Raw genomic sequence first — 24,740 nt, 5'->3', positions numbered from 1 at the left:
TAGAAAGTACTACTTGTAATACTAGCACTTCTAGTACATACTAGTACTAGTAACACTACTGGTATTAATATGTACTAGTAGTGCTAGTATTAGTAGTACATACTACTAGTACATAATAGTACTACTAATACTAGTACTAGTAGTACATACTAGTATGTACTAATACTACTAATACTAGTACTAATACTAGTACTAGTAGTACATACTTGTAGTAGAAAGTACTACTAGTACATAATAGTACTACTAATACTAGTACTAGTAGTACATACTTGTAGTAGAAAGTACTCGTGTTACTTGTAGTAGAAAGTACTACTTGTAATACTAGCACTTCTAGTACATACTAGTACTAGTAACACTACTAGTATTAATATGTACTAGTAGTGCTAGTATTAGTAGTACATACTACTAGTACATAATAGTACTACTAATACTAGTACTAGTAGTACATACTAGTATGTACTACTAGAAATACTAGTACTAACAGTAGTACAAATAGTGGTAATATTATGTACTAGTACGCGTAGTATATATTAGTATGTACTACTTGTCCATACTACTAGTACTACTAGTAATAATATGTACTAGTAGTAGTCGTACTAATACGTACTACTAGTACTACGACTAGTACATGGACTACTACTACCAGTAGTTGTAGTACTCGTACTACTCGTAGTAGTACAAGTACTACTAATAGTACTCGTAGTAGTAAGTACTACTAGTAATACTAGCACTACTAGTACATACTACTACTACTACTACTAATACATGATAGTATGTATTACTAATACTCCAAATATGTATTCTAGTACATACTTGTAGTACATACTAGTAAGTATTATTAGTACTAGTATGTACTACTAGTAGAATTAGTATTTCTAGTACTAGTTCAAATACTATTAGTATTAGTACTAATACTACTAGTATCTACTGCTAGTACATAATAGTAATACATGTAGAACTAGTCGTACTAGTTCTACCAGTCGTAGTATGTACTACACGTAATACTCGTACCACTCGTAGTAATACAAGTACTACTAGTACTACTTGTAGTAGTACAAGTACTATTAGTACTACTCGTAGTAGTAAGTACTACTAGCAATACTAGCACTACTGGTACATACTAGTACTAGGAACACTACTTGTACTAGTAAGTACTAGTCGTGCTAGTACTAGTAGTACATACTACTAGCACATAATAGTACTACTAATACTAGTACTAGTAGTACATACTAGTATGTACTATTATCAATGCTAGTATTAGCAGTAGTACAAGTAGTAGCAATATTATGTACTTGTACGGGTAGTACATGTTAGTATATGCTACTTGTTTATAATATTTGTACTACTGGTACGTTCTAATAATATGTACTAGTAGTAGTTGTACTAGTACATACTACTAATACTCCTACTACTAGTAGTTATAATACTAGTACTACTCGTAGTAGTATAAGTACTACTAGTACTACTCGTAGTAGTAAGTACGACTAGTAATACTAGCACTAATAATACATATTACTACTACTACTACTAGTACGTACTAGTATGTACTAGTAATACTCCAAGTATGTATTCTAGTATATACCCTTAGTACATACTAGTAAGTACTATTAGTACTAGTATGTACTATTAGTAGAATTAGTACTTCTAGTACTAGTATTAATACTACTAGTATCAGTACTAATACTTCTAGTATGTACTGCCAGTACATACTAGTAGTACATGTAGAACTAGTTCTACCTGTACTACTAGTAGTAGTATGTACTACTAAAAATACTCGTACTACTCGTAGTAGTAAGTATACTACTAGTACTACTCGTAGCAGTAAAAGTACTACTAATACTACTCGTAGTAGTAAGTACTACTAGTAATACTTGCACTACAAGTACATATTAGTACTAGTAGTAAAATAAGTACATATTAGTACATATTAGTACTTACTAGTACATACTAGTACTAGTAGTAAAATAAGTACTACAAGTACATAGTAGTACATATTAGTACTAGTAGTAAAATAAGTACTACTAGTACTACTCGTAGTAGTAAGTACTGCTAGTATACTAGCACTACTAGTACATACTACTGCTACTACTACTAGTACATACTAGTATGTACTACTAATACTCCAAGTATGTATTCTAGTACAAACTTGTAGTACATACTAGAAAGTACTGTTAGTACTAGTATGTATTACTAGTAGAATTAGTACTTCTAGTACTAGTACTAATACCACAAGTATTAGTACTAATACTACCAGTATGTATTGCTAGTAAGTACTAGTAGTACATGTAGACTTAGTTCTACGAGTACTACTAGTAGTAGTATTACTACTAGTAATACTGGTACTACTCGTAGTAGTACAAGTACTACTCGTTGTAGTACAAGTACTACTAGTACTACTCGTAGTAGTAAGTACTACTAGTAATACTAGCACTACTAGTACATACTAGTACTAGTAAACAACTAGTACTAGTATTTACTTTTTGTGCTAGTACTTGTAGCACAAACTACTAGTACATAATAGTATTACTAATACTAGTACTAGTAGTACATATAAGTACGTCTTACTAGTAATACTTTTACTAGCAGTAGTACTAGTAGTAGTAATATTATGTACTAGTACGGGTAGTATATTCTAGTATGTACTACTTGTCTATACTACTAGTTCTACTAGTATGTACCAATAATATGTACTACTACATACTACTACTACTACTATTAGAACATGTACTAATGCAACCAGAAGCTGTAGTACTCGTACTACTCGTAGTAGTACAAGTACAACTAGTAGTAGTATAAGTACTACTAGTACTACTCGTAGTAGTAAGTACTACTAGTAATACTAGCACTACTTATACATACTACTACTACAACTAGTAGTACGTACTAGTATGTACTACTAATACTCCAAGAAAGTATTCTAGTACATACTAGTAAGTACTCTTAGGAGTAGTATGTACTACTCGTAGAATTATTACTTCTAGTACAAGTACTAATATTACTAGTACTAGTATTAATACTACTAATATGTACTGCTAGTACATACTTGTAGTACTTGTAGAACTTGTTCTACTAGCACTAGTAGTAGTAGCATGTACTACTAGTAATACTCGTAGTAGTACAAGTACTGCTAGTACTACTCATAGTAGTACAAGTACAACTAGTATTACTCGTAGTAATAAATACAACTAGTACATACTAGTATTTGTAACACTACTAGTACTAGTTTGTACTAGTAGTGCTAGTACTAGTAGTACATACTACTAGTACATAATAGTACGACTAATACTAGTACTAGTTGTACATACTATTACGTACTATTAATAATACTAGTACTAACAGTAGTACTAGTAGTAGTAATCTTATGTACTAGTACAGGTAGTATATATTAGCATGTACTACTTGTCTATGCTACTCGTAGTAGTACAGGTAGAACTAGTTCTACCAGTACTACTAGTAGTAGTATGTACTACTAGTAAAACTCGTACTACTCGTAATAGTATAAGTACTACTCGTAGTAGTGTAAGTACTACTAGTACTACTCGTAGTAGTACAAGTACTACTAGCACTACTCATAGTAGTAAGTACTACTAGTACATACTAGTACTAGTAACACTACTAGTACTAGTATGTACTAGTAGTCTTAGTACTAGTAGTACATGCTACTAATACATAATAGTACTACTAATACTAGTACTAGTAGTACATACTAGTATGTACTACTAGTAATACTAGTACTAGCAGTAGTAGTAGTAGTAATATTATGTACCAGTACAGGTAGTATATATTAGTATGTACTATTTGTCTATACTACAAGTACTACTATTATGTACAAGTAATATGTACTAGTAGTAGTTGTACTAGTACATACTACTAGTACATGTACTACTACTACATGTAGTAGTACTTGCACTACTCGTGGTAGTACTAATACTAATAGTACTACTCGTAGTAGTAAGTACTACTAGTAATACATGCACTAATTGTACATACTACTAATACTACTACTATTACATACTAGTATGTATTACTCATACTCCTAGTATGTATTCAAGTACATACTTGTAGTACATACTAGTAAGTACTATAAGAACTAATATGTACGACTAGTAGAATTAGTACTTCTAGTACTAGTACTAATACTATTAGTATTAGTACTAATTCTACTAGTTTGTACTGCTAGTACATACTAGTAGTACGTGTAGAACTAGTTCTACTAGTAGTAGTATGTACTACTATTAGTACTCGTACTACTCGTAATAGTACAAGTACTACTATAACTACTCCTAGTAGTACAAGTACTATAAGTACTACTCGTAGTAGTAAGTACTACAAGTAATACTGGCACTATTAGTATATACTAGTAATACTAGTCCTAGCAGTAGTACTAGTAGTAGTAATATTATGTACTAGTACAGGTAGTATATATTAGTATGTACTTTTTGTCTATACTACTAGTACTACTAGTATGTACTAGTAATATGTACTAGTAGAAGTTGTACTAGTGCATACTACTAGTACATGTACTACTACTACCAGTAGTTGTAGTACTACTAATACTACTCGTAGTAGTACAAGTACTACTAATACTACTCGTAGTAGTAAGTACTTTTAGTAATACTAGCACTAGTAATACATACTACTACTACTACTACCAGTAGACACTAGTATCTTCTACTAGTACACCAAGTATGTATTCTAGTACATAATTGTAGTACATACTAGTAAGTACTATTAGTACGAGTATGTACTACTAGTATAATTTGTTCTTCTTGTACTAGTACTAATACTACTAGTATTAGTACTAATATTATTAGTTTGTACTGCTAGTACATACTAGTAGTACATGTAGAACTAGTTCTACTAAAACTACTAGTATTAGTATATACTACTAGTAATACTCGTACTACTCGTAGAAGTACATAAACTACTAGTACTACTCGTAGTAGTACAAGTACTACTAGTACTACTAGTAGTAATAAGGACTACTAGTACTACTAGTAGTAATAAGTACTACTAATAATACCAGCACGGCTAGTACATACTAGTACTAGTAGTTACTAGTACTAGTATGTACTAGTAGTACATACTATTAGTACATAATATTACTGCTAATACTAGTACTAGTAGTACCTACTAGTATGTACTACTAGTAATTCTAGTACTAGCAAAAGTACTAGTGGTAGTAATAATATGTACTAGTACGAATTATATATATTAGTATGTACTAAATGTCTATACTACTAGTATGTACAAATAATATGTACTAGTAGTAGTTGTTCTAGTACATACTTCTAGTACATGTACTACTACTACCAATAGTTGTAGTACTCGTACTACTCGTAGTAGTACGAGTACTACTAGTAATACTCGTAGTAGTACAAGTACTACTAGTACTACTTGTAGTAGTAAATACTACTAGTAATATTAGCACTACTAGTACATCCTATACTACTTGTAGTAGTAAATACTACTAGTAATACTAGCACTACTAGTACATCATACTACTACTAGTACTACTAAAAGTTGTATGTTTTACTAGTAATACTCATACTACTCGTAGTAGTACAAGTACTACTAGTACTACTCGTAGTAGTAGAAGTACTGCTAGTACTACTCATAATAGTAAGTACTACTCGTAATACTAACACTACTAGTACATATTACTACAACTACTACTAGTACATACTAGTATGTACTACTTATATTCCAAGTATGTATTGTAGTACATACTTGTAGTCCATACTAGTACAATTAGTACATACTAGTACTGGTATGTATTAGTAGTGCTAGTACTAGTAGTACAAACTACTACTACATAATATTACTACTAATACTAGTATTAGTAGTACATACTAGTATGTACTACTAGTAATACAAGTACTAGCAGTAGTACTAGTAGTAGTAATAGTACATACTACTAATACATACTACTAGTACTACTACTAATACATGTATTACTACTATCAGTAGTTGTAGTACTCTTACTACTCATAGTAGTACAAGTACTACTAATACTACTCGTTGTAGTACAAGAACTACTAATACTACTCGTAGCAGTAAGTACTACTAGTAATACTAGCACTACTAGTACATACTACTACTACTACTATCAGTAGATACTAGTGTGTTCTGCTAGTACACCAAGTATGTATTCTAGTATAAAATTGTAGTACATACTAGTAAGTACGATTAGTACGAGTATGTACTACTAGTAGAATTAGTACTTCTAGTACTAGTACAAATACTACTACTATTAGAACTAATACTTCTAGTATGTGCTGCTAGTACAAACTAGTAGTACATACTCGTAGTAGTATAAGTACTACTAGTACTACTCCTAGTAGTAAGTACTACTAATAATACTAGCACGACTAGTACGTACTAGTACATGTAACACTACTAGTACTAGTCTAGTACTAGTATGTACAAGTAGTACATAGTACTAGTACATAATAGTACTGCTAATACTAGTACTAGTAATACATACTAATATGTACTACTAGTAATTCTAGTACTAGCAGTAGTACTAGTAGTAGTAATATTATGTACTAGTACGAATAGTATATATTAGTATGTACTACATGTCTATACTACTAGTACTGCCAGTATGTATTAATAATATGTACTAGTAGTAGTTGTACTAGTACATACTACTAGTACTACAACTAGTACATGTACTTCTACTACCAATAGTTGTAGTACTCGTACTATTAGTAGTATTACAAGTACTACTAGTAGTACTCGTAGTAGTACAAGTACTACTAGTACTACTTGTAGTAGTAAATACTACAAGTACATCCTACTACTACTAGTACTACTAATATGTGTATGTTCTACCAGTAATACTCGTACTACTCGTAGTAGTACAAATACTACTAATACTACTCTTAGTAGTAGAGGTACTACTAGTATCACTCGTGGTAGTAGTAAGTACTACTAAAAATACTAACACTACTAGTACATACTAGTGGTAGTAGTCTACTAGTTCTAGTATGTACTAATAGTGCTAGTACTAGTAGAACATACTACTAGTACATAATAGTACTTGTAATACTAGTACTAGTAGTACGTACTAGTATGTACTACTAGTAATACTAGTACTCGTAATAGTAATATTATGTACAAGCACTAGTAGTATATATTAGTATGTACTACTTGTCTATACTACTAGTAGTACCAGTATGTACTAATAACATGTATTAGTAGTAGTTGTACTAGTACATACTACTAGTACTACTACTAGTACATGTACTACTACTACCAGCAGTAGAACTCGTATTACTCGTAGTAGTACAAGTACTACTAGTACCACTCGTAGTAATATAAGTACTACTAGTATTACTCGTAGTAGTATGTACTACTAGTAATACTAGCACTACTAGTACATACTAGTACTACTACAACTAGTACATACTAGTACTAGTATGTACTAGTGTGCTAGTACTAGTAGTACATACTACTAGAAAATATAGTACTATTAATACTAGTACTAGTAGTACATACTAGTATGTACTACTAGTAATACTAGTACTAGCAGTAGTACTAGTAGTAGTAATATTATGTACTTGTACTGGTAGTATATATTAGTATGTACTACTTGCCTATACTACTAGTACTACTAGTAATTACTAATAATATGTACTAGTACATTCTATTAGTACTATTACTAGTAGTACTACTAGTATATCTACTACTACTACGTGTAGTTGTAGTACTCGTACTACTCGAAGTAGTACAAGTACTACTAGCACTACTCGTAGTAATTAGTACAACTAGTAATACTAGCACTACTAGTACATACTACTACTACTACTACTAGTACAAACTAGTATGTCCAACTAATACTCCAACTATGTATTCTAGTATACTTGTAGTACATACAAGTAAGTACTATTAGTACTAGATGTACTACTAGTAGAATTAGTTCTTTTAGTACTAGTACTAACACTACTATTATTAGTACTAATACTACTAGTACGTACTGTTAGTACATACTAATAGTACATGTAGAACTAGCTCTACTAGTACTATTAGTAGTAGTATGTACTACTAGTAATACTCGTACTACTCGTAGAAGTACATATACTACTAGTAATACTCGTAGTAGTACAAGTACTACTAGTACTACTCGTAATAGCAAGTTCTATTGGTAATACTAGCAGTACTAATACATACTAGTACTAGTGGTGTACTGGTACTAGTTTGTACTAATAGTGCTAGTACTAGTAGTACATACTACTAGTACATAATAGTACTTTTAATACTAGTACTAGTAGTACATATTAGTATCAGTAGTACATATTAGTACTAATATTAGTACTAGCAGTAGCTGTAATATTATGTACTAGTACGGGTAGTATATATTAATATGTACTACTTATCTATACTACTAGTACTGCTAGTATGTACTAATAATATGTACTAGTAGTAGTTGTACATATACATACTACTATTACTACTACTAGTACTAATATGTACTACTAGTAATGCTAGTACTAGCAGTAGTACTAGTAGTAGTGATAATATGTTCTAGTACGAGTAGTATATATTAAGTATGTACTACTTGTCTATACTACTAGTACTACTAGTATGTACTAATAACATGTATTAGTAGTAGTTGTACTAGTACATTCTACTAGTGCTACTACTAGTACATGTACTACTACTACCAGTAGTAGTACTCGACCTACTCGTAGTAAAACAAGTACTACTAGTGCTACTCATAGTATTACAAGTACTACTAGTACTTTTAGTAGTAGTAAGTACTACTAGTAATACTAGCACTACTAGTACATAGTACTTCTACTACTACTAGTACATACTAGTATGTACTACTAATACTGCAAGTAGGTATCCTTGTACGTACATGTAGTACATACTTGTAATACTGATAGTACTAGTATGTACTACTAATAGAATTAGTACTTCTAGTACTAGTACTAATACTACTAGTATTAGTACTAATACTACTAGTAGTACATGTAGAACTAGTTATACTCGTACTACATGTAGTAGTATGTACTACTAGTAATACTCGTACTACTCGTAGTAGTACTAGAACTACTAGTACTACTCGTAGTAGTACAAGTGCTATTAGTACTACTCGTAAGAATAAGTACTACTAGTAATACTTGCACTACTAGTACATACTAGTACTAGTAAGACTACTAGTACTTGTATGTACTAGTAGTGCTAGTACTAGTAGTACATACTAGTATTATTAGTGCTAACAGTAGTACTAGTAGTAGTAATATTATGTACTAGTACGGGTAGTACTATTATGTACTAGTAGTAATATTGGTAGTACTATTATGTACTAGTATTAGTATTAGGAGTACTATTATGTACTAGTAGTATGTACTACTAGTACTAACACTACTAGTACTAGTTCTACATGTACTACTAGTATGTATGTACTATTATGTACTAGTAATATTGGTAGTACTATTATGTACTAGTATTAGTATTAGTAGTACTATTATGTACTAGTAGTATGTACTACTAGTACTAACACTACTAGTACTAGTAGTATGTACTACTAGTACTAACACTACTAGTACTAGTAGTATGTACTACTAGTACTAACACTACTAGTACTAGTTCTACATGTACTACTAGTATGTATGTACTATTATGTACTAGTAGTATGTACTACTAGTACTAACACTACTAGTACTAGTTCTACATGTACTACTAGTATGTTCTAGAAGTACATACTAGTAGTATTCGTACTAATACTAGTAGTATTAGTACTAGTACTAGAAGTACTAATTCTACTAGTAGTACATACTAGTACTAATAGTACTTACATCTACGACTAGTACTAGTAGTGCTTGTACTACCACGAGTAGTACTTGTACTACTACGAGTAGTACGAGCACTACAACTACTGGTAGTAGTAATACCTGAACAAGTATGAGTACTAGTAGTATGTACTAGTACAACTACTACTAGTACATATTATTTGTACATACTAGTAGTACTACTAGTATCGACAAGTAGTACATACTAATATATATTACCGGTACTAGTACGTAATATTACTACTACTAGTACTACTGCTAATACTAATATTACTAGTCGTACATACTAGTATGTACAACTAGTACTAGCACTAGTACTAGTATGTACTAGTAGTGCTGGCATTACTAGTTGTACCTACTCTTAGGTGTAATACTAGTAGTACTTGTACTACTACGAGTAGTACTAGTAGTACTTGTACTACTACGAGTAGTACGAGTAATAGTAGTAGTACATACTACTACTTGTAGTACTAGTAGAACAACTTCGACATGTACTACTAGTATGTACTAGCAGTACATACTAGTAGTATTAGTACTAATACCGGTAGTATTAGTACTAGTACCAAAAGTACTAATTCTACTAGTAGTACATATTAGTACTAATAGTACTTACTAGTATGTACTAGAATATATACTTGGAGTATTAGTAGTACATACTAGTATGTACTAGTAGTAGTTGTAGTATGTTTTAGTAGTGCTAATATTGCTAGTAGTACTTACTACAACCAGTAGTACTAGTAGTACTTGTACTACTACGAGTAGTACTAGTAGTACTTATACTGCTACGAGTAGTACGAGTATTACTAGTAGTGCATACAACTACTAGTAGTACTGGTAGAACTAGTTCTACATGTACTACTAGTATGTACAAACAGTATGTACTAGTAGTATTAGTACTGATACTAGTAGTATTAATACTAGTACTGGAAGTACTAATTCTACTAGTAGTACATACTAGTACTAATACGTACTAGTACTTACTATAAAATACTTACTAGTAGTACATACTAGTACTAATAGTACTTACTAGTATGTACTACAAGTATGTGATACAATACATACTACTCATAGTTGTAGTGCATACTTGTATGTACTAGTAGTAGTAGTAGTATGTACTAGTAGTGCTAGTATTACTAGTAGTACTTACTACTACGAGTAATATATACTAGTACAACAACTACTATTACATATTATTAGTACATACTAGTAGTACTAGTAGTATAGACAAGTAATACATACTAATATATACCACCCGTACTAGTACATAATATTACTACTACTAGTACTACTGCTAATACTACAAATACTAGTAGTACATACTAGTATGTACTACTAGTACTAGCACTACTAGAACATACTAGTACTAGTAGTGTCATTAGTACTAGTACGTACTAATATTTCTAGTATTACTAGTAGTACTTGTACAATTACGAGTAGTACTTCTACTACTACAAGTAGTACTTGTGCTGCTACGAGTAGTACTAGTAGTACTTGTACAACTACGAGTAGTACGAGTATTACTAGTAGTACATACTACTACTAGTCGTACTAGTAGAACTATTTCTACATGTACTACTAGTATGTACTAGCAGTACATACTAGTAGTATTAGTACTAATACTAATAGTATTAGTACTAGTACTAGAAGTACTAATTCTACTAGTAGTACAAACTAGTACTAATAGTATGTACTAGCAGTACATACTAGTAGTATTAGTACTAATACTAGTAGTATTAAGACTAGTACTAGAAGTACTAATTCTCTTAGTAGCACAAACTAGTGCTAATAGTACTTACTAGTATGTACTACAAGTATGTACTAGAATACATACTTGGAGTATTAGTAGTATATACAAGTATGTATTACGAGTAGCACTAGTAGTATATGTACTACTACGAGTAGTACTATTAGTAGTTGTACTACTACGAGTTGTACCAGTAGTACTTGTATTACTATGAGTAGTATGAGTACTACAACTACATGTAGTAGTAGTACATGTACTAGTAGTCGTACTAGTAGAATGTACTAGTACATATTATTAGCACATGCTAGTAGTACTTGTGGTATAGACAAGTAGTACATACTAATATATACTACCCGTACTAGTGCATAATATTACTACTATTAGTACTACTGCTAGTACTAGTATTACTCGTAGTACATATTAGTATTACCAGTACTAGTATGTACTAGTAGTGCAAGTATTACTAGTAGTACTTACTACTACGAGTAGTACAAGTAGTACTTGTACTACTACGAGTAGTACTAATAGTACTTGTACTACAACGAGTAGTACTTGTATTACTAGTAGTACATACTACTAGTAGTACTAGTAGAACTAGTTCTACATGTACTACTAGTATGTACTAGTAGTACATACTAGTAGTATTAGTACTAATACTAGTAGCATTATTACTAGTACTAAAAGTACTAATTCTACTAGCAGTACATACTAGTACTAATAATACTTACTAGTATGTACTAGTATTACTAGTAATACATACTAGTATGTACTACTAGTACTAGTATTAGTAGTACTATTATTTACAAGTAGTATGTACTACTAGTACTAGCACTACTTGTACCTACTAGTACTAGTAGTATTATTAGTACTACTATGTACTAGTAGTGCTAGTAATACTAGTAGTACATACTTCTACCAGTAGTACTAGTACAACTAGTTCTTCATGTACTACTAGTATGTACTAGCAATACATACTTGTAGTATTAGTACTAATACTAATAATATTAGTACTACTACAAGAAGTTCTAATTCTACTTGTAGTACATACTGGTCTTTTTATTACTTAATAGTATATACTACAAGTATGTACTAGAATGCATACTTGGAGTATTAGTAGTACATACTAGTATGTACGAGTGGTAATAGTAGTATTATGTACTAGTAGTGCTAGTATTACTAGTAGTACTTACAACTATGAGTAGTACTTTTAGTACTTGTACTATTACGAGTAGTACTAGTAGTACTTGTAATACTACGAGTAGTACGAGTCATACAACTACAGGTAGTAGTAGTACTAGTAGTATGTACTAGTACAACTACTACTACTACCTATTATTAGTACGTACAAGTTGTACTAGTAGTATAGACAAGTTGTACATACTAATATATACTACCCGTACTAGTACATGATATTACTACTACTAGTACTACTGCTAGTACTAGTATTACTACTAGTACATACTAGTATGTACTACTAGTACTAGTATTAGTAGTACTATAATGTACTAGTAATTTGTACTACTAGTGCTAGCACTAGTAGTACATACTTGTACGAGAAGTACGAGTATTACTAATAGTACATACTACTCTTAATAGAACTAGTTCTACATGTACTACTAGTATGTATTAGTACGAATATTAGCAGTACATACTAGTAGTATTAGTACCAATACTAGTAGTATTAATACTAGTGCTAGAAGTACTAATTCTACTAGTAGTACATACAAGTACTAATAGTACTTACTAGTATGTACTACAAGTATGTACTAGAATACATACTTGGAGTATTAATAGTATGTACTTGTATGTAGTAGTATGTACTAGTAGTGCTACTATTAATAGTAGCACATACTTCTACGAGTAGTACTTGTACTACTACGAGTAGTACTAGTAGTATGTACTAGTACTACTAATAGTACATATTATTTGTACATACTAGTAGCACTTGTAGTATAGACAAGTAGTACGTACTAATATATACTACCCGTACTAGTTCATAATATTACCACTACTAGTACCACTGCTTGTACTATTATTACTAATAGTACATACAAGTATGTACTCCTAGTACCAGTACTACTTCGAGTAGTACTAGTAGTACTTGTACTAGTACGAGTATTACTAGCAGTATATACTACGACTAGTAGTACTAATAGAACTAGTTCTACATGTACTACTAATATGTACTATTAATACATACTAGTAGTATTAGTACTAATACTAGTTGTATTAGTACTAGTACTAGAAGTACTATCTCTACTAGTAGTACAAACTAGTACTAATAGTACTTTCTAGTATTTACTACAACAACGTACTTGAATACATACTAGTACGTACTAGTAGTAGTAGTATGTACTAGTTTTGCTAGTATTACAAGTAGTACTTACTACTATGAGTTGTACTAGTATACTTGTACTACTACGAGTAGTACTAGTCGAACTTGTACTACTACAAGTATTACTAATAGTACATACCACTACTAGTAGTACTAGTTGAACGAGTTCTACCTGTACTACTAGTATGTATTAGCAGTACATACTAGAGTAGTATTAGTACTAGTACTAGAAGTACTAATTGTACTAGTAGTACACACTAGTACTAATAGTACTTACTAGTATGTACTACAACTACGTACTAGATTACGTACTAGGAGTATTAGTAGTACATACTAGTACGTACTGGTAGTAGTAGTAGTAGTATGTACTAGTAATGCTAGTATTACTAGTAGTACTTACTACTACGAGTAGCACTAGTAGTAGTAGTACTTGTACTACTACGAGTAGTACTAATAGTACTTGTTCTAGTACGAGTAGTACTAGTAGTACTTCTCTTACTACGAGTAGTACGTGTCCTACTAGTTGTACATACTACTACTAGTAGAACTAGTTCTACATGTACTACAAGTATGTACTAGCAGTATATACTAGTTGTAATAGTAATAGTGCTAGAAGTACTAATTCTACTAGTCGTACATACTAGAACTTACTAGTACTAATAGTGTTTCTAGTACTAGTATGTACTAGTAGAGCTAGTATTATTAGTAGTAATTACTACTACGTGTAGTACTAGTAGTACTTGTACTACTACGAGCATTACGAGTATTACTCGTAGTACATACTACTGCTAGTAGTACTAGTAGAACTAGTTCTACATGTACTACTAGTATGTATTGCTAGTACATACTATTATTAGAAGTACTAATCTACTAGTAGTATGTACTAGAATACAGACTTGGAGTGTTAGTAGTACATACTAGTATGTACTAGTAGTTGTAGTAGTAGTATGCACTAATAGTTGTGTAGTACTTACTACTACGAGTAGTACTTGTAGTACTTGTACTTCTACAAGTAGTACGAGTATTACTAGTAGTTCATACTACTACTAGTAGTACTAGTAGAACTAGTTCTACATGTACTACTAGTATATACTATCAATACAGACTAGTAGTATTAGTACTAGTACTAGAAGTAGTAATTCTACTTATAGTACATACTCGAACTAATAGTACTTACTAGTATGTACTACAAATATGTACTAGAATACAAACTTGGAGTTTTAGTAGTACATACTAGTATGTACTAGTAGTAGTTGTAGTAGTACGTACTAGTTGTGCTAGTATTACAAGTAGTACTTACTACTACGAGAAGTATTAGTAGTACTTGTACAACTACGAATACTACTAGTAGTACCTGTATTACTACGAGTAGTATTAATAATTCTGGTACTACTACGAGTACTACAACTACTGGTAGTAGTAGTACATGTACTAGTAGTACTGATAGTAGTACTAATAGTATAGACATGTAGTACTGGTAGTAGTAGTACATGTACTAGTAGTCTTGGTAGTAGTAGTACATGTACTAGTAGTCTTGGTAGTAGTATTATTAGTACATACTAGTAGTACTAATAGTATAGACGAGTAGTACGTACTAATATATACTACTCATACTAGTACATAGTATTACTACTATTAGTACTACTGCTAGAACTAGTAATACTAGTAGTACATACTAGTATGTACTACTAGTACTAGTATTAGTAGTACTATAATGTACTAGTAGTATGCACTACTAGTACTAGCACTGCTAGTACATACTAGTACTAGTAGCGTTACTACTATTAATATGTACTCATAGTGCTAGTATTCTTAGTAGTACTTAAGACGACGAGTTGTACTTGTAGTACTTGTACTACTACGAGTAGTACTAGTAGTACTTGTACTTCTACGAGTAGTACATACTCGTACTAATCGTACTTATCAGTATGTACTAGAATATATACTTAAAGTATTAGTAGTACATACTAGTATGTACTAGAAGTAGTAGTAATCTGTATTAGTAGACCTAGTTTTACTAGTAGTACTTACTACTACGAGTATTATAAGTAGTACTTGTACTACTAAGACTAGTACTAGTAGTATAGTACGAGTACAACAACTACTGGTAGTAGTAGTACGTGTACAAGTAGTCGTGCTAGTAGTATGTACAAGTACAACTACTACTAGTAGAAATTATTAGTACATATTAGTAGTACTAATAGTATAGACAAGCAGTACATATTAATATATACTACCCCTACTAGTACATAATGTAACTACTACTAGTACTACTGCTAATACTAGTATTACCAGTAGTACATACTAGTATGTACTATCTAGTATTAGTAGTACTATTATGTACTAGTAGTATGTACCACAAGTACTAGCACTACTAGTACATACTTGTACTAGTAGTGGTACTAGTACTAGTTTGTACTAGTAGTGCAAGTATTACTTGTTGTACTTACTGCTACGAGTAGTACTTGTACTACTACGTGAAGTACTAGTAGTACTTGTACTACTACAAGAAGTACTAGTAGTACTTGTACTACTACGAGTAGTACGAGTATTACTAGTAGACGATACTACTACTAGTAGTAATAGTAGAACTTGTTCTTTATGTACTACTAGTATGTACTAGCAGTACATACTAGTAGTATTAAGACCAATATTAGTAGTATTAGTACTAATATTAGTAGTATTAATTCTAGTACTAGAAGTACTAATTCTACTTGTGTACAAACTAGTACTAATAGTACTTGCTAGTATGTACTACAAGTATGTACTAAAATACATACTTGGAGTATTAGTTGTTCATACTAGTATGTACAACTAGTAGTAGTAGTATGTACTAGTAGTACTAGTATTACTAGTAGTACTTACTACTACTCGTAGTACTAATAGTACTTATTGTACTACGAGTAGTTCTAGTAGTACTGGTACTACTACGAGTAGTACGAGTACTACGACTGGTAGTTGTAGTACATGTACTAGTAGTAGTTGTAGTAGTATGTACTTGTACAACTACTACTAGTACATACTGGTATGTACTATTGGTACTAGTTTGTACACAAGTAGAATTAGTACTAGTACTAATAGTACATACTAGTATGTACTACTAGTAATACTAGTACTAGCAGTAGTACTAGTAGTACTAATAGTATTGACAAGTAGTACATACTAATATAAACTAGCCGTACTAGTACATAATATTACTACTACTAGTATTACTGCTAGTACTAGTAATACTAGTAGTACATACTAGTATGTACTATTAGTACTAGTACTAATTCTACTTGTGTACAAACTAGTACTAATAGTACTTACTAGTATGTACTACAAGTATGTACTAGAATACATACTTGGAGTATTAGTAGTTCATACTAGTATGTACTAGTAATAGTAGTAGTAGTATGTACTAGTAGTGCAAGTATTACTAGTCGTACTTACTACTACGAGTAGTACTAGTAGTATTTGTACTACTACGAGTAGTACTAGTAGTAGTTGTACTACTACGAGTAGTACGAGTACTACAACTACTGGTAATAATAGTATGTACTATTAGAACTAATATTAGTAGTACTAGTATGTTCTACTAGAACTAGTATTAGTAGTACTATTATGTACTAGTAGTATGTACTACTAGAACATACTAGTAGTGTTACTACTACTAGTATGTGCTAGTACTGCAAGTACTACAAGTAGTACTTACTACTACGTGTAGTACGAGTGCTACAAAGTGCAAGTACTACAAGTAGTACTTACTACTACGTGTAGTACGAGTGCTACAACTACTAGTAGTTGTAGTACTAGTAATATGTACTGGTATAACTAATACAGAGTACATATTATTATTACATACTAGTAGTACAAGTAATATAAACAAGTAGTACATACTAATATATACTACCCGTACTAGTACATAATAATACTACTACTAATACTATGCTAGTACTTGTATTACTAGTAGTACATATTAGTATGTACTACTAGTACTAGTATTAATTGTACTATTATGTTATAGTAGTATGTACTACTAGTACTAGCACTACCAGTACATACTAGTACTAGTATGTACTAGTAGTGCTAGTATAACTAGTAGTACTTACTACTACGAGTAGTATTAGTAGTATTTGTACTACTATGAGTAGTACTAGTAGTACTTGTACTACTACGAATAGTACGAGTATTACTAGTAGAACATACTACTACTAGTAGTACTAGTAAATTTAGTTATACAAGTACTACTAGTACTAAAAGTTCTAATTCTGCTAGTAAAACGTACTAGTACTAAATGTACTTACTAGTATGTTCTACAAGTATGTACTAGAATACATACTTGGAGTATTGTAGTATATACTAGTATGTACTAGTATGTACTAGTAGTAGTAATAGTAGTATGTACTACTAGTGCTAGTATTACTAGTAGTACGTACTACTTCGAGTAGTACTAGTACTACTACGAGTAGTACTACTAGTACTTGTACTATTACGAGTAGTACGAGTACTACAACTGCTGATAGTAGTAGTACATGTACTAATAGTAGTACTAGTTCTATGTACTAGTACAACTACAACTAGTTCATATTATTAGTACATACTAGTAGTATGTACTAGTACTACGAGTTCTACAACAACAGGTAGTAGTAGTACAAGTACTAGTAGTAGTACTTATAGTAGTACTTGTAATATGTACTAGTACAACTACTACTAGTACTTATTATTAGTACGTACTAGTAGTACTAGTAGTATAGACAAGTAGTATACACTAATTTATACTAACCGTACTAGTACATAATAATACTACTACTAGTACTACAACTAGTATTAGTAGTATTAGTAGTACGTACTAGTATGTACTACTAGTACTAGTATTAGCAGTAATTTAATTTACTAGTAGTATGTACTACTAATACTAGCACTACTAATACATAGTAGTACTAGTAGTGTTACTAGTACTAGTATGTACTAGTAGTACTTACTACTACGAGTTGTATTAATAGTATTTGTACTACTACGAGTAGTACTAGTAGTACTTGTACTACTACGAGTCGTACTTGTACTATTACGAGTAGTACGAGTACTACTAGTAGTATATACTACTATTAATTGTACTAGTAGAACTTGTTCTACATGTACTACTAGTATGCACTAGCAGTACATACTAGTAGTATTTGTACTAATACTAGTGGTATTAGTAGTAGTACTTGAAGTGCTAGTTCTACTAGTAGTACATACTAGTACTTGTAGTACTTACTAGTATGTACTACAAGTACGTACTAGAATACATGTACTCGTAGTGCTAATATTATTAGTGGTACTAACTACTACGAGTAGCACTTGTACTACGACGAGTAGAACGAGTACTACAACTACTAGTAGTGGTAGTACATGTACTAATAGTAGTACTAGTAGTATGTACTAGTACAACTACTACTAGTACATATTATTAGTACATACTAGTAGTACTAGTAGTATAGAAAAGTCGTACATATTAATATATACTACCTGTACTAGTGCATATTAATACTGCTACTAGTACTACTGCTAATACTAGTATTATTAGTAGTACGTACTAGTATTTACTTATACTACTACGAGTAGTTCTAGTAGCACTTGTACTACTATGAGTAGTACGAGTATTCCTTATAGTACATACTACTACTAGTAGTACTAGGAGAACTATTTCTACATGTACTACTAGTATGTACTAGTAGTACATATTAGTAGTATTAATATTAGTACTAGAAGTACTAATTCTACTAGTAGTACATACTAGTACTTATAGTACTTACTAGTATGTATTACAAGTATGTACTAGAATACTAACTTGGAGTATTAGTAGTACTTTTTAGTATGTACTAGTCGTAGTAGTAGTAGCATGTACTAGTAGTGCTAGTACTACTAGTAGTACTTACCAGTACGTGTAGTACTAGTAGTACTTGTACTACTACGAGTAGTACTAGTAGTACTTGTACTACTACGAGTAGTACGTGTACTACTACGAGTAAGACGAGTGCTACTACTACTCGTAGTAATAGAACTTGTACTAGTAGTATGTACTAGTACAACTACTACTAGTACATATTATTAGAACATACTAGTAGTAGTTGAAGTATAGACCAGTAGTACATACTAATGTATACCACCCGTACTAGTACATAAGATTACTACTACTAGTACTACGGCTAGTACATGTATTACTAGTAGTACATACTAGTATGTACTACTAGTACTAGTATTAGTAGTACTATTATGTACATATAGTATGTATTACTAGTACTAAAACTACTAGTACATAACAGTACTAATAATGTTTCTAGTACGAGTATGTACTAGTAGTGCTTGTATTACTAGTAGTAATTTCTACTACGAGTAGTACTAGTAGTACTTGTACTACTATGAGTAGTACTAGTAGAACTTGTACTACTACGAGTAGTACGAGTACTACTAGTAGTATATACTACTGCTAGTAGTACTAGTAGAACTAGTTCTATATGTACTACTAGTTTGTACTCCTAGTAGAACTTGTACTACTACGAGTAGTACTACTACGAGTATTAATAGTAGTACTATTACATACTACTACTAGTAGTACTAGTAGAACGAGTTCAACATGTACTACTAGTATATACTAGCTGTACATACTAGAAGTATTATTACTAATATTAGTAGTATTAATACTAGTACTAGAAGTACTAATTGTACTAGTAGTACATACTAGTACTAATAGTACTTACTAATATGTACTACAACTACGTACTAGAATACATACTTGGAGTATTAGTAGTACATACTAGTACGTACTTGTAGTAGTTGTAGTTCGTTCTAGTAGTGCTAGCATTACTAGTAGTAATTACTACTACGAGTAGTACTAGTAGTACTTGTACTACTACAAGTAGTACTAGTAGAACTTGTACTACTACGAGTATTACTAGTAGTACATACTACTACTAGTAGTACTAGTAGAACAAGTTCTACATGTACTACTAGTATGTACTAGCAGTACATACTAGTAGTATTAGTACTAATACTAGTAGTATTAGTACTAGTACTAATTGTACTAGTAGTATATACTAGTACTATTAGTACTTATTAGTATGTACTACAACTACGTACTAGAATACATACTTGGAGTATTAGTAGTACATACTATTACATACTAGTAGTAGTAGTTGTAGTATGTACTAGTAATGCTATTATTACCAGTAGTACTTACTACTACGAGTAGTACTAGTAGTACTTGTAATACTACGAGTTGTACTAGTTGTACTTGTACTACTACGAGTACTACTAAAAGTACTTGTATTAGTGCGAGTAGTACGAGTAGTACGTGTATTACTAGTTGTTCATAATACTACTAGTAGAACTAGTTCTACATGTACTACAAGTATGTACTAGCTCAATATACTAGTAGTATTCGTACTAATAAGACAAGTACTACTACTGGTAGTAGTAGAACATGTACTTGTGGTAGTACTACTAGTATGTACTAGTAGTAATACTAGCACAACTAGTACACACTACTACTACTACTATCAATACATACTAGTATGTACTACTAATACTCATAGTATGTATTCTAGTACATATTGTAGTACATACTTGTAAGTACTATTAGTACTAGTATGTACTACTAGTAGAATTAGTACTTCTAGTAATAGTACTAAAACTACTAGTATTAATACTAATACTACTAGTATGTACCGCTAGTACATACTAGTAGTACATGTAGAACTAGTTCTACAAGTAGTAGTATGTTTTAATAGTAATACTCGTACTAGTAGTAGTAATATTATGTACTAGTATGGGTAGTATATATTAGTATGTACTACTTGTCTATACTGCTAGTACTACTAGTATGTACCAATAATATGTACTAGTAGTAGTTGTACTAGTACATACTACTAGTACTACTACTAGTACTTTAGTAGTACAAGTAGTACTACTAGTAGTACTTTTAGTATGAGTATTACTAAAAGTAGTATGTACTTGTACAAGTACATACTACTTGTACTACTCGTAGTAGTACAAGTACTACTAATACAACTCGTAGTAGTACAAGTACTACTAGTACTACTCGAAGTAGTACAATTACTATTAGTACAACTCGTAATAGTATAAGTACTACTAGTACTACTCGTAGTAGTAAGTAATACTAGTACATACTAGTACTATTAGTACTAATACTACTAATATGCACTGCTAGTACATACTAGTAGTACTTGTAAAAGTTGTTCAACTAGTACTACTAGTCGTAATATGTACTATTAGTAATACTCGTACTACTCGTAGTAGTTCAAGTACTACTAGTACTACTCGTAGTAGTATAAGTACTACTCGTAGTAGTAAGTACCACTAGTAATACTAGCACTACTAGTACATACTACTACTATGAGTACGTACTAGTATGTACTACTAATACTCCAAGTACGTATTCTAATACATACTTTTAGTACATACTAGTAGTATATGTAGAACTAGTTCTACGAGTATTACTAATAGTTGTATGTACTACAAATAATACTCGTAGTAGTACAAGTACTATTAGTACTACTCGGAGTAGTACAAGTACTACTCGTTGTAGTACGTAGTACTAAAAATACTAGCATGACTAGTACATACTCCTACTATTACTAGTACATATTAGTATGTACTACTAATACTCCAAGTATGTATTCTAGTACATACTTGTAGTACATACTAATAAGTACTATTAGTACTAGTATGTACTACTAGTAGAATTAGTACTTCTAGTATTTGTACTAATACTACTAGTATTAGTACTAATACTACTAGTATTAGTACTAATACTACTAGTATTAGTACTAATACTACTAGTATGTACTGCTAGTACATACTAGTAGTACATGTAGAACTAGTTCTACTAGTACTACTAGTAGTAGTATGTACTACTAATAACACTCATGCTACTCGTAGAAGTAGAAGTACTACTAGTACTACTCGTAGTAGTACAAGTACTACTAGTACTACACGTAGTAGTAAGTACTATTAGTATTACAAGCACTACTAGTACATACTAGTATTAGTAACACTACTAGTACTAGTATGTACTAGTAGTGCTAGTACTAGTAGTATATACTACTTGTACATAATAGTACTACTAATACTAGCACGGGTAGTATATATTAGTATGTACTAGTTGTTTAGTACGTGTAGTATATATTAGTATGTACTAGTTGTATAGACTACTAGTACCCTTAGTATGTACTAATAAGATGTACTAGTAGTAGTTGTACTAGTACATACAACTAGTACTACTACTAGTACATGTGCTACTACTACCTGTAGTTCTAGTACTCGTACTATTCGTAGTAGTATAAGTACTACAAGTACTACTTGTATTAGTAATTACTACAAGTAATACTAGCACTACTAGTACATACCACCACTACTACTACTAGTACATACTAGTATGTACTACTTGTACTCCAAGTATGTATTCCTGTACATACTTGTCGTACATATTAGTAAGTACTATTAGTACTAGTATGTACTACTAGTAGAATTAGTACTTCTAGTATTTGTACTAATACTAGTAGAACTAGTATTTGTACTAATACTACTAGTATGTACTGCTAGTACATACTTTTATTACATGCAGAACTTGTTCTACTAGTACTACTAGTAGTAGTATCTACTACTAGTAATACTTGTACTACTCGTAGTAGTACTAGTACTACTAGTACTACTCGTAGTAGTAAGTACTATTAGTAATACTAGCACAACTAGTACATACTAGTACTAGTAATACTACTAGTACTAGTATGTACTAGTAGTGGTAGTACTAGTAGTACATACTACTAGTACATAATAATACTTCTAATACTAGTATTAGTAGTACAAACTAGTATGCACTACTAGTAACACTAGTACTAGCAGTAGTACTAGTATGTACTAGTAGTAGTAGTACTAATAGTACATACTACTAGTACATAATAGTACATTTAATACTAATGCTAGTAGTACAAACTAGTATGTACTACTAGTAAAACTAGTACTAGCAGTAATACTACTTGTCTATACAACTATTACTACTAGTATGTATTAATAATATGTACTAGTTTTAGTTGTACCTGTACATACTACTAGTACTACTACAAGTACATGTAGTACTACTACAAGTACATGTAGTACTACTACCAGTAGTTGTAGTACTCATACTACTCAGAGGATTACAACTACTACTCGTAGTAGTATAAGTACTACTAGTACTACTCGTAGTAGTACAAGTACTACTAGTACTACTCGTAGTTGTATAAGTACTAGTACTACTAGCAGTAGTACTAATAGTAGTAATATTTGTACTAGTGCGGGTAGTATATATTAGTATGTACTAGTCTATAATACTAGTAATACTAGTATGTACTAATAATATATTCTAGTAGTAGTTGTACTAGGACATACTACTAGTACTACTACTACCACTTTATACTTGTAGTACATATTAGTACGTACTTTTTGTACTAGTATGTATTACTAGCAGAATTAGTACTTTTAGTACTAATACTATGAGTTTGTACTGCTAGTACATAGTAGTAGTACATGTAGAACTTGTTCTACTCGTAGTAGTACAAGTACTACTAGTTCTACTCGTAGTAGTACAAGTACTACTAGTCCTACTCGTAGTAGTAAGTACTACAAGTAATACTAGAACTACTAGTACATACTACTATTAGTAACACTACTAGTACTAGTATGTACTAGTAGTGCTAGTACTAGTTGTACATACTACTAGTACATAATAATACTACTAATACTAGTACTAGTAGTACATACAAGTATGTACTACTAAAAATACTAATACCAGCAGTAGTACTAGTAGTAGTAATATTATATATTAGTACGAGTAGTA

The sequence above is a fragment of the Amborella trichopoda genome, chromosome 11 (genome assembly GCF_054954075.1).
Source record: "Amborella trichopoda isolate Santa Cruz 75 chromosome 11, AtrichopodaSantaCruz75HAP2 v2.0, whole genome shotgun sequence".
Classification (NCBI taxonomy): Eukaryota; Viridiplantae; Streptophyta; class Magnoliopsida; order Amborellales; family Amborellaceae; genus Amborella; species Amborella trichopoda.
This window is presented reverse-complemented; position numbering follows the sequence as displayed.